Consider the following 14,456-nt stretch of genomic DNA (forward strand, 5'->3'; position numbering starts at 1 on the left):
ATTGTAAAGTAGCGAGTAAAACGTTTTCTAACGTTAGAAGTGCGAAGGTTATGTTAGGTTGAATTATGTTAGTTTAAGCTAGGTAGCGTCGTGAAACCACCAAAAAAGACATCATCTAACGAGATATAATTGTTTTATTTCATGTACGAAACTGCAATAGGTGAAATGTTGTGAAAGCACACAAAACGGCATGAACAAGCCAAATACTGCGTGTTCTACCGTTACAAGTGCGAAACTGCTATATTGTGATATTCTCGTTAAAGCGCATGCAAGCATCGTGAAACCTTAAAGAACGATGTCATTTAGCGAGATACAGCGTTCTGTACGGCAATAAGTTGGTGAAAAACTGTGAGATCATGCAAATATCGTAATTGTGAACGAAACAGTGTAATTGAGCGTATTTAGATACAAGTGCGAATGTTAGGTTAGGTTGAGATATCAACCGTCGTAAAACCGCATTAAACAATGTCACTTAGTGAGATGTAGTGTTTTTCAACATTACAAGTCGGGAACTACGATATCTAATAGGAAAGCGCATGAAACCGTCGTAATCTTGTAGAAAACATTGTAAAGCTGCGAGTAAAACGTTTTCTAACGACAGAAGTGCGAAGGTTAGGTTAGGTTAGGTTAGTTCAAGCTAGGTAACGTCGTGAAACTACCAAAAACGACGTCATCTAACGAGATAGTGTTGTTTTATTGCGAGTATTAAACTGCGATACGTGAAATGTTGTGAAAGCACACAAAACGGCATGAACAAGCCAAATACTGCGTGTTCTACCGTTACAAGTGCGAAACTGCTATGTTGTGATATTCTCGTTAAAGCGCATGCAAGCATCGTGAAACCTTAAAGAACAGTGTCATTTAGCGAGATACAGCGTTCTGTACTGCAATAAGTTGGTGAAAAACTGTGAGGTTATGCAAATATTGTAATTGTGAACGAAACAGTGTAATAGAGCGTTTTTAGATTCAAGTGCGAATGGTAGGTTAGGTTAAGATATGAACCATCGTAAAACCGCATTAAACAATGTCACTTAGTGAGATGCAGTGTTTTTCACCATTACAAATCAGGAACTGCGATATCTAATGTGAAAGCGCTTGCAACCGTCGTTAGGTTAGGTTAGGTTAGGTTAGGTTAGGTTAGGTTAGGTTTGGTTAGGTTAGGTTAGGTTAGGTTAGGTTAGATTAGGTTAGGTTGGGTTGAGTTGGGTTAGGTTGGGTTAGGGTAGGTTAGGTTAGGTTACGTTAGGTTAGGTTACGTTAGGTTAGGTTAGGTTATGTAAGGATAATTTGGTTAGGTTAGGTAAGGTTAGGTTAGGTTAGGTTAGGTGGGTTGGGTGTTGTTGGGTTGGGTTGGGTTAGGTTTGGTTAGGTTAGGTTGGGTTGGGTTGGGTTAGGTTAGGTTAGGTTAGGTTAGTTTAAGCTAGGTAGCGTCGTGAAACTACCAAAAATGACGTCATCTGACGAGATAGTGTTGTTTTATTGCGAGTATTAAACTGCGATAGGTGAAATGTTGTGAAAGCACACAAAACGGCATGAACAAGCCAAATACTGCGTGTTCTACCGTTACAAGTGCGAAACTGCTATATTGTGATATTCTCGTTAAAGCGCATGCAAGCATCGTGAAACCTTAAAGAACAATGTCATTTAGCGAGATACAGCGTTCTGTACTGCAATAAGTTGGTGAAAAACTGTGAGGTTATGCAAATATCGTAATTGTGAACGAAACAGTGTAATAGAGCGTTTTTAGATTCAAGTGCGAATGTTAGGTTAGGTTAAGATATGAACCGTCGTAAAACCGCATTAAACAATGTCACTTAGTGAGATGCAGTGTTTTTCACCATTACAAGTCAGGAACTGCGATATCTAATGTGAAAGCGCTTGCAACCGTCGTTAGGTTAGGTTAGGTTTGGTTAGGTGAGGTTAGGTTAGGTTAGGTTAGATTAGGTTAGGTTGGGTTGAGTTGGGTTAGGTTGGGTTAGGGTAGGTTAGGTTAGGTTACGTTAGGTTAGGTTAGGTTACGTTAGGTTAGGTTACGTTAGGTTAGGTTAGGTTAGGTTAGGTAAGGATAATTTGGTTAGGTTAGGTAAGGTTAGGTTAGGTTAGGTTAGGTGGGTTTGGTGTTGTTGGGTTGGGTTGGGTTAGGTTTGGTTAGGTTTGGTTGGGTTGGGTCTGGTTAGGTTAGGTTAGGTAAGGTTAGGTTAGGTTAGGTTACGTTAGGTTAAGGTATGAACCGTCGTAAAACCGCATTAAACAATGTCACTTAGTGAGATGCAGTGTTTTTCACCTTTACAAGATGGGAACTGCGATATCTAATGCGAAAGCGCTTGAAACCGTCGTAATTTTGTAGAAAGCAATGTAAAGTAGCGAGTAAAACGTTTTCTAACGATAGAAGTGCGAAGGTTATGTTAGGTTGAGTTATGTTAGTTTAAGCTAGGTAACGTCGTGAAACCACCAAAAACGACGTCATCTAACGAGATAGTGTTGGTTTATTGCGAGTACGAAACTGCGATAGGTGAAATGTTGTGAAAGCACACAAAACGGCATGAACAAGCCAAATACTGCGTTTTGTATCGTTACAAGTGCGAAACTGCTATGTTGTGATATTCTCGTTAAAGCGCATGCAAGCATCGTGAAACCTTAAAGAATGATGTCATTTAGCGAGAGACAGCGTTCTGTACTGTAATAAGTTGGTGAAAAACTGTGAGGTCATGCAAATATCGTAATTGTGAACGAAACAGTGTAATAGAGCGTTTTGAGATACAAGCGCGAATGTTGGGTTAGGTTAAGATATGAACCGTCGTAAAACCGCATTAAACAATGTCACTTTGTGAGATGCAGTGTTTTTCACCATTACAAGTCGGGAACATCGATATCTGATGTGAAAGCGCATGAAACCGTCAAAATGTTGTAGAGAGCATTGTAAAGTAGCGAGTAAAACGTTTTCTAACGATAGAAGTGCGAAGGTTATGTTAGGTTGAATTATGTTAGTTTAAGCTAGGTAGCCTCGTGAAACCACCAAAAAGGACGTCATCTAACGAGATATAATTGTTTTATTTCATGTACGAAACTGCAATAGGTGAAATGTTGTGAAAGCACACAAAACGGCATGAACAAGCCAAATACTGCGTGTTGTACCGTTACAAGTGCGAAACTGCTATGTTGTGATATTCTCGTTAAAGCGCATGCAAGCATCGTGAAACCTTAAAGAATGATGTCATTTAGCGAGAGACAGCGTTCTGTACTGTAATAAGTTGGTGAAAAACTGTGAGGTCATGCAAATATCGTAATTGTGAACGAAACAGTGTAATAGAGCGTTTTGAGATACAAGCGCGAACGTTAGGTTCGGTTAAGATATGAACCGTCGTAAAACCGCATGAAACAATGTCACTAAGTGAGATGCAGTGTTTTTCACCATTACAAGTCGGGAACTGCGATATCTATTGTGAAAGCGCATGAAACTGTCGTAATGTTGTAGAGAGCATTGTAAAGTAGCGAGTAAACTGTTTTCTAACGATAGAAGTGCGAAGGTTATATTAGGTTGAGTTATGTTAGTTTAAGCTAGGTAGCGTCGTGAGACCACCAAAAAGGACGTCATCTAACGAGATAGTGTTGTTTTATTGCATGTACGAAATTGCAATAGGTGAAATGTTGTGAAAGCACACAAAACGGCATGAACAAGCCAGATACTGCGTGTTGTACCGTTACAAGTGCGAAACAGCTATAATGTGATATTCTCGTTAAAGCGCATGCAAGCATCGTGAAACCTTAAAGAACGAAGTCATTTAGCGAGATACAGCGTTCTGTACTGCAATAAGTTGGTGAAAAACTGTGAGGTTATGCAAATATCGTAATTGTGAACGAAACAGTGTAATAGAGCGTTTTTCAATACAAGTGCGAATGTTCGGTTAGGTTAAGATATGAACCGTCGTAAAACCGCTTTAAACAATGTCACTTAGTGAGATGCAGTGTTTTTCACCATTACAAGTCGGGAACTGCGATATCTAATGTGAAAGCGCTTGCAAACGTCGTTAGGTTAGGTTAGGTTAGGTTACGTTAGGTTAGGTTAGGTTAGGTTTGGTTAGGTTAGGTTAGGTTATGTTAGGTAAGGTTTGGTTAGGTTAGGTTAGGTTAGGTTGGGTTAGGTTGGGTTAAGTAAGGTTAGGTTAGGTTGGGTTAGGTTAGGTTGGGTTAGGTTAGGTTAGGTTAGGTTAGGTTAAGATATGAACCGCGCTAAAACCGCATTAAACAATGTCACTTAGTGAGATGCTGTGTTTTTCACCATTACAAGTCGGGAACTGCGATATCTAATGTGAAAGCGCATGAAACCGTCGTAATCTTGTAGAAAACATTGTAAAGTAGCGAATAAAACGTTTTCTAACGATAGAAGTGCGAAGGTTAGGTTAGTTTGAGCTAGGTAGCGTCGTGAAACCACCAATAACGATGTCATCTAACGAGATAGTGTTGTTTTATTGCGAGTACGAAACTGCGATAGGTGAAATATTGTGAAAGCACACAAAATGGCATGAACTAGCCAGATACTGCGTCTTGTGCCATTACAAGTGTGAAACTGCTTTATTGTGATATTCTCGTTAAAGCGCATGCAAGTATCGTGAAACCCTAAAGAACGATGTCATTTAGCGAGATACAGCGTTCTGTATTGTAATAAGTTGGTGAGAAACTGTGAGGTCAAGGAAATATCGTAATTGTGAACGAAACAGTGTAATAGAGCGTTTTTAGATACAAGTGCGAATGTTCGGTTAGGTTAAGATATGAACCGTCGTAAAACCGCATTAAACAATGTCACTTATGGAGATGCAGTGTTTTTCACCATTACAAGACGGGAACCGCGATATCTAATGTGAAAGCGCTTGCAAACGTCGTTAGGTTAGGTTAGGTTAGGTTACGTTAGGTTAGGTTAGGTTAGGTTTGGTTAGGTTAGGTTAGGTTAGGTTAGGTTAGGTTAGGTTATGTTAGGTAAGGTTTCGTTAGGTTAGGTTAGGTTAGGTTGGGTTAGGTTGGGTTAAGTAAGGTTAGGTTAGGTTGGGTTAGGTTAGGTTAGGTTAGGTTAGGTTAAGATATGAACCGCGCTAAAACCGCATTAAACAATGTCACTTAGTGAGATGCTGTGTTTTTCACCATTACAAGTCGGGAACTACGATATCTAATAGGAAAGCGCATGAAACCGTCGTAATCTTGTAGAAAACATTGTAAAGTTGCGAGTAAAACGTTTTCTAAAGATAGACGTGCGAAGGTTAGGTTAGGTTAGGTTAGTTTGAGCTAGGTAGCGTCGTGAAACCACCAAAAACGATGTCATCTAACGAGATAGTGTTGTTTTATTGCGAGTACGAAACTGCGATAGGTGAAATATTGTGAAAGCACACAAAATGGCATGAACTAGCCAGATACTGCGTCTTGTGCCATTACAAGTGTGAAACTGCTTTATTGTGATATTCTCGTTGAAGCGCATGCAAGCATCGTGAAACCTTAAAGAACGAAGTCATTTAGCGAGATACAGCGTTCTGTACTGCAATAAGTTGGTGAAAAACTGTGAGGTTATGCAAATATCGTAATTGTGAACGAAACAGTGTAATAGAGCGTTTTTCAATACAAGTGCGAATGTTCGGTTAGGTTAAGATATGAACCGTCGTAAAACCGCTTTAAACAATGTCACTTAGTGAGATGCAGTGTTTTTCACCATTACAAGTCGGGAACTGCGATATCTAATGTGAAAGCGCTTGCAAACGTCGTTAGGTTAGGTTAGGTTAGGTTAGGTTAGGTTACGTTAGGTTAGGTTAGGTTAGGTTTGGTTAGGTTAGGTTAGGTTATGTTAGGTAAGGTTTGGTTAGGTTAGGTTAGGTTAGGTTGGGTTAGGTTGGGTTAAGTAAGGTTAGGTTAGGTTGGGTTAGGTTAGGTTGGGTTAGGTTAGGTTAGGTTAGGTTAGGTTAAGATATGAACCGCGCTAAAACCGCATTAAACAATGTCACTTAGTGAGATGCTGTGTTTTTCACCATTAAAAGTCGGGAACTACGATATCTAATAGGAAAGCGCATGAAACCGTCGTAATCTTGTAGAAAACATTGTAAAGTTGCGAGTAAAACGTTTTCTAAAGATAGACGTGCGAAGGTTAGGTTAGGTTAGGTTAGTTTAAGCTAGGTAGCGTCGTGAAACTACCAAAAACGACGTCATCTAACGAGATAGTGTTGTTTTATTGCGAGTATTCAACTGCGATAGGTGAAATGTTGTGAAAGCACACAAAACGGCATGAACAAGCCAAATACTGCGTGTTCTGCCGTTACAAGTGCGAAACTGCTATATTGTGATATTCTCGTTAAAGCGCATGCAAGCATCGTGAAACCTAAAGAACAATGTCATTTAGCGAGATACAGCGTTCTGTACTGCAATAAGTTGGTGAAAAACTGTGAGGTTATGCAAATATCGTAATTGTGAACGAAACAGTGTAATAGAGCGTTTTTAGATACAAGTGCGAATGTTCGGTTAGGTTAAGATATGAACCGTCCTAAAACCGCATTAAACAATGTCACTTAGTGAGATGCAGTGTTTTTCACCATAACAAGTCGGGAACTGCGATATCTAATGTGAAAGCGCTTGCAACCGTCGTTAGGTTAGGTTAGGTTAGGTTAGGTTTGGTTAGGTTAGGTTAAGTTAGGTTAGGTTAGATTAGGTTAGGTTGGGTTGAGTTGGGTTAGGTTAGGTTAGGTTAGGTTACGTTGGGTTAGGTTAGGTTAGGTTAGGTTACGTTAGGTTAGGTTAGGTTACGTTAGGTTAGGTTAGGTTACGTTAGGTTAGGTTAGGTTAGGTAAGGATAATTTGTTTAGGTTAGGTAAGGTTAGGTTAGGTTAGGTTAGTTTGGGGTGGGTGTTGTTGGGTTGGGTTGGGTTGGGTTAGGTTTGGTTAGGTTAGGTTACGTTAGGTTATGTTAGGTTAGGTTAGGTTACGTTAGGTTAGGTTAGATCAGGTAAGGTTAGGTTACGTTAGAATAGGTTAGGTTAGGTTAGGTTACGTTAGGTTAGGTTAGGTTAGGTTAGGTTTGGTTAGGTTAGGTTAGGTTAGCTTAGGGTTGGTTTGGTTGGGTTGGGTTGAGTTAGGTTGGGTTAGGTTAGGTTAGGTTAGGTTAGGTTGGGTTAGGTTAGTTTAGGTTAGGTTAGGTTAGGTTAGGTTGGGTTGGGTTGGGTTAGGTTAGGTTAGGTTAGGTAAGGTTAGGTTGGGTTGGGTTGGGTTAGGTTAGGTTAGGTTAGGTAAGGTTAGGTTAAGTTAGGTTAGGTTACGTTAGGTTAAGGTATGAACCGTCGTAAAACCACATTAAACAATGTCACTTAGTGAGATGCAGTGTTTTTCACCTTTACAAGTTGGGAACTGCGATATCTAATGTGAAAGCGCTTGAAACCGTCGTAATGTTGTAGAAAGCAATGTAAAGTAGCGAGTAAAACGTTTTCAAACGATAGAAGTGCGAAGGTTATGTTAGGTTGAGTTATGTTAGTTTAAGCTAGGTAACGTCGTGAAACCACCAAAAACGACGTCATCTAACGAGATATTGTTGTTTTATTGCGAGTACGAAACTGCGATAGGTGAAATGTTGTGAAAGCACACAAAACGGCATGAACAAGCCAAATACTGCGTGTTGTACCGTTACAAGTGCGAAACTGCTATGTTGTGATATTCTCGTTAAAGCGCATGCAAGCATCGTGAAACCTTAAAGAATGATGTCATTTAGCGAGAGACAGCGTTCTGTACTGTAATAAGTTGGTGAAAAACTGTGAGGTCATGCAAATATCGTAATTGTAAACGAAACAGTGTAATAGAGCGTTTTGAGATACAAGCGCGAATGTTGGGTTAGGTTAAGATATGAACCGTCGTAAAACCGCATTAAACAATGTCACTTTGTGAGATGCAGTGTTTTTCACCATTACAAGTCGGGAACATCGATATCTGATGTGAAAGCGCATGAAACCGTCGAAATGTTGTAGAGAGCATTGTAAAGTAGCGAGTAAAACGTTTTCTAACGATAGAAGTGCGAAGGTTATGTTAGGTTGAATTATGTTAGTTTAAGCTAGGTAGCGTCGTGAAACCACCAAAAAGGACGTCATCTAACGAGATATAATTGTTTTAATTCATGTAAGAAACTGCAATTGGTGAAATGTTGTGAAAGCACACAAAACGGCATGAACAAGCCAAATACTGCGTGTTGTACCGTTACAAGTGTGAAACTGCTATGTTGTGATATTCTCGTTAAAGCGCATGAAAGCATCGTGAAACCTTAAAGAATGATGTCATTTAGCGAGATACAGCGTTCTGTACTGCAATAAGTTGGTGAAAAACTGTGAGGTTATGCAAATATCGTAATTGTGAACGAAACAGTGTAATAGAGCGTTTTTAGATTCAAGTGCGAATGTTAGGTTAGGTTAAGATATGAACCGTCGTAAAACCGCATTAAACAATGTCACTTAGTGAGATGCAGTGTTTTTCACCATTACAAGTCAGGAACTGCGATATCTATTGTGAAAGCGCTTGCAACCGTCGTTAGGTTAGGTTAGGTTTGGTTAGGTGAGGTTAGGTTAGGTTAGGTTAGATTAGGTTAGGTTGGGTTGAGTTGGGTTAGGTTGGGTTAGGGTAGGTTAGGTTAGGTTACGTTAGGTTAGGTTAGGTTACGTTAGGTTAGGTTAGGTTAGGTAAGGATAATTTGGTTAGGTTAGGTAAGGTTAGGTTAGGTTAGGTTTGGTGGGTTTGGTGTTGTTGGGTTGGGTTGGGTTAGGTTTGGTTAGGTTAGGTTGGGTTGGGTTGGGTTAGGTTAGGTTAGGTTAGGTTAGGTAAGGTTAGGTTAGGTTAGGTTACGTTAGGTTAAGGTATGAACCGTCGTAAAACCGCATTAAACAATGTCACTTAGTGAGATGCAGTGTTTTTCACCTTTACAAGTTGGGAACTGCGATATCTAATGCGAAAGCGCTTGAAACCGTCGTAATGTTGTAGAAAGCAATGAAAAGTAGCGAGTAAAACGTTTTCTATCGATAGAAGTGCGAAGGTTATGTTAGGTTGAGTTATGTTAGTTTAAGCTAGGTAACGTCGTGAAACCACCAAAAACGACGTCATCTAACGAGATAGTGTTGTTTTATTGCGAGTACGAAACTGCGATAGGTGAAATGTTGTGAAAGCACACAAAACGGCATGAACAAGCCAAATACTGCGTGTTGTATCGTTACAAGTGCGAAACTGCTATGTTGTGATATTCTCGTTAAAGCGCATGCAAGCATCGTGAAACCTTAAAGAATGATGTCATTCAGCGAGAGACAGCGTTCTGTACTGTAATAAGTTGGTGAAAAACTGTGAGGTCATGCAAATATCGTAATTGTGAACGAAACAGTGTAATAGAGCGTTTTGAGATACAAGCGCGAATGTTGGGTTAGGTTAAGATATGAACCGTCGTAAAACCGCATTAAACAATGTCACTTTGTGAGATGCAGTGTTTTTCACCATTACAAGTCGGGAACATCGATATCTGATGTGAAAGCGCATGAAACCGTCGAAATGTTGTAGAGAGCATTGTAAAGTAGCGAGTAAATCGTTTTCTAACGATAGAAGTGCGAAGGTTATGTAAGGTTGAATTATGTTAGTTTAAGCTAGGTAGCCTCGTGAAACCACCAAAAAGGACGTCATCTAACGAGATATAATTGTTTTATTTCATGTACGAAACTGCAATAGGTGAAATGTTGTGAAAGCACACAAAACGGCATGAACAAGCCAGATACTGCGTGTTGTACCGTTACAAGTGCGAAACTGCTCTAATGTGATATTCTCGTTAAAGCGCATGCAAACATCGTGAAACCTTAAAGAACGATGTCATTTAGCGAGATACAGCGTTCTGTACTGCAATAAGTTGGTGAAAAACTGTGAGGTCATGTAAATATCGTAATTGTGAACGAAACAGTGTAATTGAGCGTAATTAGATACAAGTGTGAATGTTAGGTTAGGTTGAGATATCAACCGTCGTAAAACCGCATTAAACAATGTCAGTTAGTGAGATGTAGTGTTTTTCAACATTACAAGTCGGGAACTACGATATCTAATGTGAAAGTGCATGAAACCGTCGTAATCTTGTAGAAAACATTGTAAAGCTGCAAAAAAAACGTTTTCTAACGACAGAAGTGCGAAGGTTAGGTTAGGTTAGGTTAGTTTAAGCTAGGTAACGTCGTGAAACTACCAAAAACGACGTCATCTAACGAGATAGTGTTGTTTTATTGCGTGTATTAAACTGCGATAGGTGAAATGTTGTGAAAGCACACAAAACGGCATGAACAAGCCAAATACTGCGTGTTCTACCGTTACAAGTGCGAAACTGCTATGTTGTGATATTCTCGTTAAAGTGCATGCAAGCATCGTGAAACCTTAAAGAACAAGGTCATTTAGCGAGATACAGCGTTCTGTATTGCAATAAGTTGGTGAAAAACTGTGAGGTTATGCAAATATCGTAATTGTGAACGAAACAGTGTAATAGAGCGTTTTTAGATTCAAGTGCGAATGTTAGGTTAGGTTAAGATATGAACCGTCGTAAAACCGCATAAAACAATGTCACTTAGTGAGATGCAGTGTTTTTCACCATTACAAGTCAGGAACTGCGATATCTAATGTGAAAGCGCTTGCAACCGTCGTTAGGTTAGGTTAGGTTAGGTTAGGTTAGGTTTGGTTAGGTTAGGTTAGGTTAGGTTAGGTTAGATTAGGTTAGGTGGGGTTGAGTTGGGTTAGGTTGGGTTAGGGTAGGTTAGGTTAGGTTACGTTAGGTTAGGTTACGTTAGGTTAGGTTACGTTAGGTTAGGTTAGGTTAGGTAAGGATAATTTGGTTAGGTTAGGTAAGGTTAGGTTAGGTTAGGTTAGGTGGGTTTGGTGTTGTTGCGTTGGGTTGGGTTAGGTTTGGTTAGGTTAGGTTGGGTTGGGTTGGGTTAGGTTAGGTTAGGTTAGGTTAGGTTAGGTAAGGTTAGGTTAGGTTAGGTTAGGTTACGTTAGGTTAAGGTATGAACCGTCGTAAAACCACATTAAACAATGTCACTTAGTGAGATGCAGTGTTTTTCACCTTTACAAGTTGGGAACTGCGATATCTAATGTGAAAGCGCTTGAAACCGTCGTAATGTTGTAGAAAGCAATGTAAAGTAGCGAGTAAAACGTTTTCTAACGATAGAAGTGCGAAGGTTATGTTAGGTTGAGTTATGTTAGTTTAAGCTAGGTAACGTCGTGAAACCACCAAAAACGACGTCATCTAACGAGATATTGTTGTTTTATTGCGAGTACGAAACTGCGATAGGTGAAATGTTGTGAAAGCACACAAAACGGCATGAACAAGCCAAATACTGCGTGTTGTACCGTTACAAGTGCGAAACTGCTATGTTGTGATATTCTCGTTAAAGCGCATGCAAGCATCGTGAAACCTTAAAGAATGATGTCATTTAGCGAGAGACAGCGTTCTGTACTGTAATAAGTTGGTGAAAAACTGTGAGGTCATGCAAATATCGTAATTGTAAACGAAACAGTGTAATAGAGCGTTTTGAGATACAAGCGCGAATGTTGGGTTAGGTTAAGATATGAACCGTCGTAAAACCGCATTAAACAATGTCACTTTGTGAGATGCAGTGTTTTTCACCATTACAAGTCGGGAACATCGATATCTGATGTGAAAGCGCATGAAACCGTCGAAATGTTGTAGAGAGCATTGTAAAGTAGCGAGTAAAACGTTTTCTAACGATAGAAGTGCGAAGGTTATGTTAGGTTGAATTATGTTAGTTTAAGCTAGGTAGCGTCGTGAAACCACCAAAAAGGACGTCATCTAACGAGATATAATTGTTTTAATTCATGTAAGAAACTGCAATTGGTGAAATGTTGTGAAAGCACACAAAACGGCATGAACAAGCCAAATACTGCGTGTTGTACCGTTACAAGTGTGAAACTGCTATGTTGTGATATTCTCGTTAAAGCGCATGAAAGCATCGTGAAACCTTAAAGAATGATGTCATTTAGCGAGATACAGCGTTCTGTACTGCAATAAGTTGGTGAAAAACTGTGAGGTTATGCAAATATCGTAATTGTGAACGAAACAGTGTAATAGAGCGTTTTTAGATTCAAGTGCGAATGTTAGGTTAGGTTAAGATATGAACCGTCGTAAAACCGCATTAAACAATGTCACTTAGTGAGATGCAGTGTTTTTCACCATTACAAGTCAGGAACTGCGATATCTATTGTGAAAGCGCTTGCAACCGTCGTTAGGTTAGGTTAGGTTTGGTTAGGTGAGGTTAGGTTAGGTTAGGTTAGATTAGGTTAGGTTGGGTTGAGTTGGGTTAGGTTGGGTTAGGGTAGGTTAGGTTAGGTTACGTTAGGTTAGGTTAGGTTACGTTAGGTTAGGTTAGGTTAGGTAAGGATAATTTGGTTAGGTTAGGTAAGGTTAGGTTAGGTTAGGTTTGGTGGGTTTGGTGTTGTTGGGTTGGGTTGGGTTAGGTTTGGTTAGGTTAGGTTGGGTTGGGTTGGGTTAGGTTAGGTTAGGTTAGGTTAGGTAAGGTTAGGTTAGGTTAGGTTACGTTAGGTTAAGGTATGAACCGTCGTAAAACCGCATTAAACAATGTCACTTAGTGAGATGCAGTGTTTTTCACCTTTACAAGTTGGGAACTGCGATATCTAATGCGAAAGCGCTTGAAACCGTCGTAATGTTGTAGAAAGCAATGAAAAGTAGCGAGTAAAACGTTTTCTATCGATAGAAGTGCGAAGGTTATGTTAGGTTGAGTTATGTTAGTTTAAGCTAGGTAACGTCGTGAAACCACCAAAAACGACGTCATCTAACGAGATAGTGTTGTTTTATTGCGAGTACGAAACTGCGATAGGTGAAATGTTGTGAAAGCACACAAAACGGCATGAACAAGCCAAATACTGCGTGTTGTATCGTTACAAGTGCGAAACTGCTATGTTGTGATATTCTCGTTAAAGCGCATGCAAGCATCGTGAAACCTTAAAGAATGATGTCATTCAGCGAGAGACAGCGTTCTGTACTGTAATAAGTTGGTGAAAAACTGTGAGGTCATGCAAATATCGTAATTGTGAACGAAACAGTGTAATAGAGCGTTTTGAGATACAAGCGCGAATGTTGGGTTAGGTTAAGATATGAACCGTCGTAAAACCGCATTAAACAATGTCACTTTGTGAGATGCAGTGTTTTTCACCATTACAAGTCGGGAACATCGATATCTGATGTGAAAGCGCATGAAACCGTCGAAATGTTGTAGAGAGCATTGTAAAGTAGCGAGTAAATCGTTTTCTAACGATAGAAGTGCGAAGGTTATGTAAGGTTGAATTATGTTAGTTTAAGCTAGGTAGCCTCGTGAAACCACCAAAAAGGACGTCATCTAACGAGATATAATTGTTTTATTTCATGTACGAAACTGCAATAGGTGAAATGTTGTGAAAGCACACAAAACGGCATGAACAAGCCAAATACTGCGTGTTGTACCGTTACAAGTGCGAAACTGCTATGTTGTGATATTCTCGTTAAAGCGCATGCAAGCATCGTGAAACCTTAAAGAATGATGTCATTTAGCGAGAGACAGCGTTCTGTACTGTAATAAGTTGGTGAAAAACTGTGAGGTCATGCAAATATCGTAATTGTGAACGAAACAGTGTAATAGAGCGTTTTGAGATACAAGCGCGAACGTTAGGTTCGGTTAAGATATGAACCGTCGTAAAACCGCATGAAACAATGTCACTAAGTGAGATGCAGTGTTTTTCACCATTACAAGTCGGGAACTGCGATATCTATTGTGAAAGCGCATGAAACTGTCGTAATGTTGTAGAGAGCATTGTAAAGTAGCGAGTAAACTGTTTTCTAACGATAGAAGTGCGAAGGTTATATTAGGTTGAGTTATGTTAGTTTAAGCTAGGTAGCGTCGTGAGACCACCAAAAAGGACGTCATCTAACGAGATAGTGTTGTTTTATTGCATGTACGAAATTGCAATAGGTGAAATGTTGTGAAAGCACACAAAACGGCATGAACAAGCCAGATACTGCGTGTTGTACCGTTACAAGTGCGAAACTGCTATAATGTGATATTCTCGTTAAAGCGCATGCAAGCATCGTGAAACCTTAAAGAACGAAGTCATTTAGCGAGATACAGCGTTCTGTACGGCAATAAGTTGGTGAAAAACTGTGAGGTTATGCAAATATCGTAATTGTGAACGAAACAGTGTATTAGAGCGTTTTTCAATACAAGTGCGAATGTTCGGTTAGGTTAAGATATGAACCGTCGTAAAACCGCATTAAACAATGTCACTTAGTGAGATGCAATGTTTTTCACCATTACAAGTCGGGAACTGCGATATCTAATGTGAAAGCGCTTGCAAACGTCGTTAGGTTAGGTTAGGTTAGGTTAGGTTAGGTTAGGTTACGTTAGGTTAGGTTAGGTTAGGTTTGGTTA

This window comes from Rhipicephalus microplus, chromosome 6 (genome assembly GCF_043290135.1).
Source record: "Rhipicephalus microplus isolate Deutch F79 chromosome 6, USDA_Rmic, whole genome shotgun sequence".
Classification (NCBI taxonomy): Eukaryota; Metazoa; Arthropoda; class Arachnida; order Ixodida; family Ixodidae; genus Rhipicephalus; species Rhipicephalus microplus.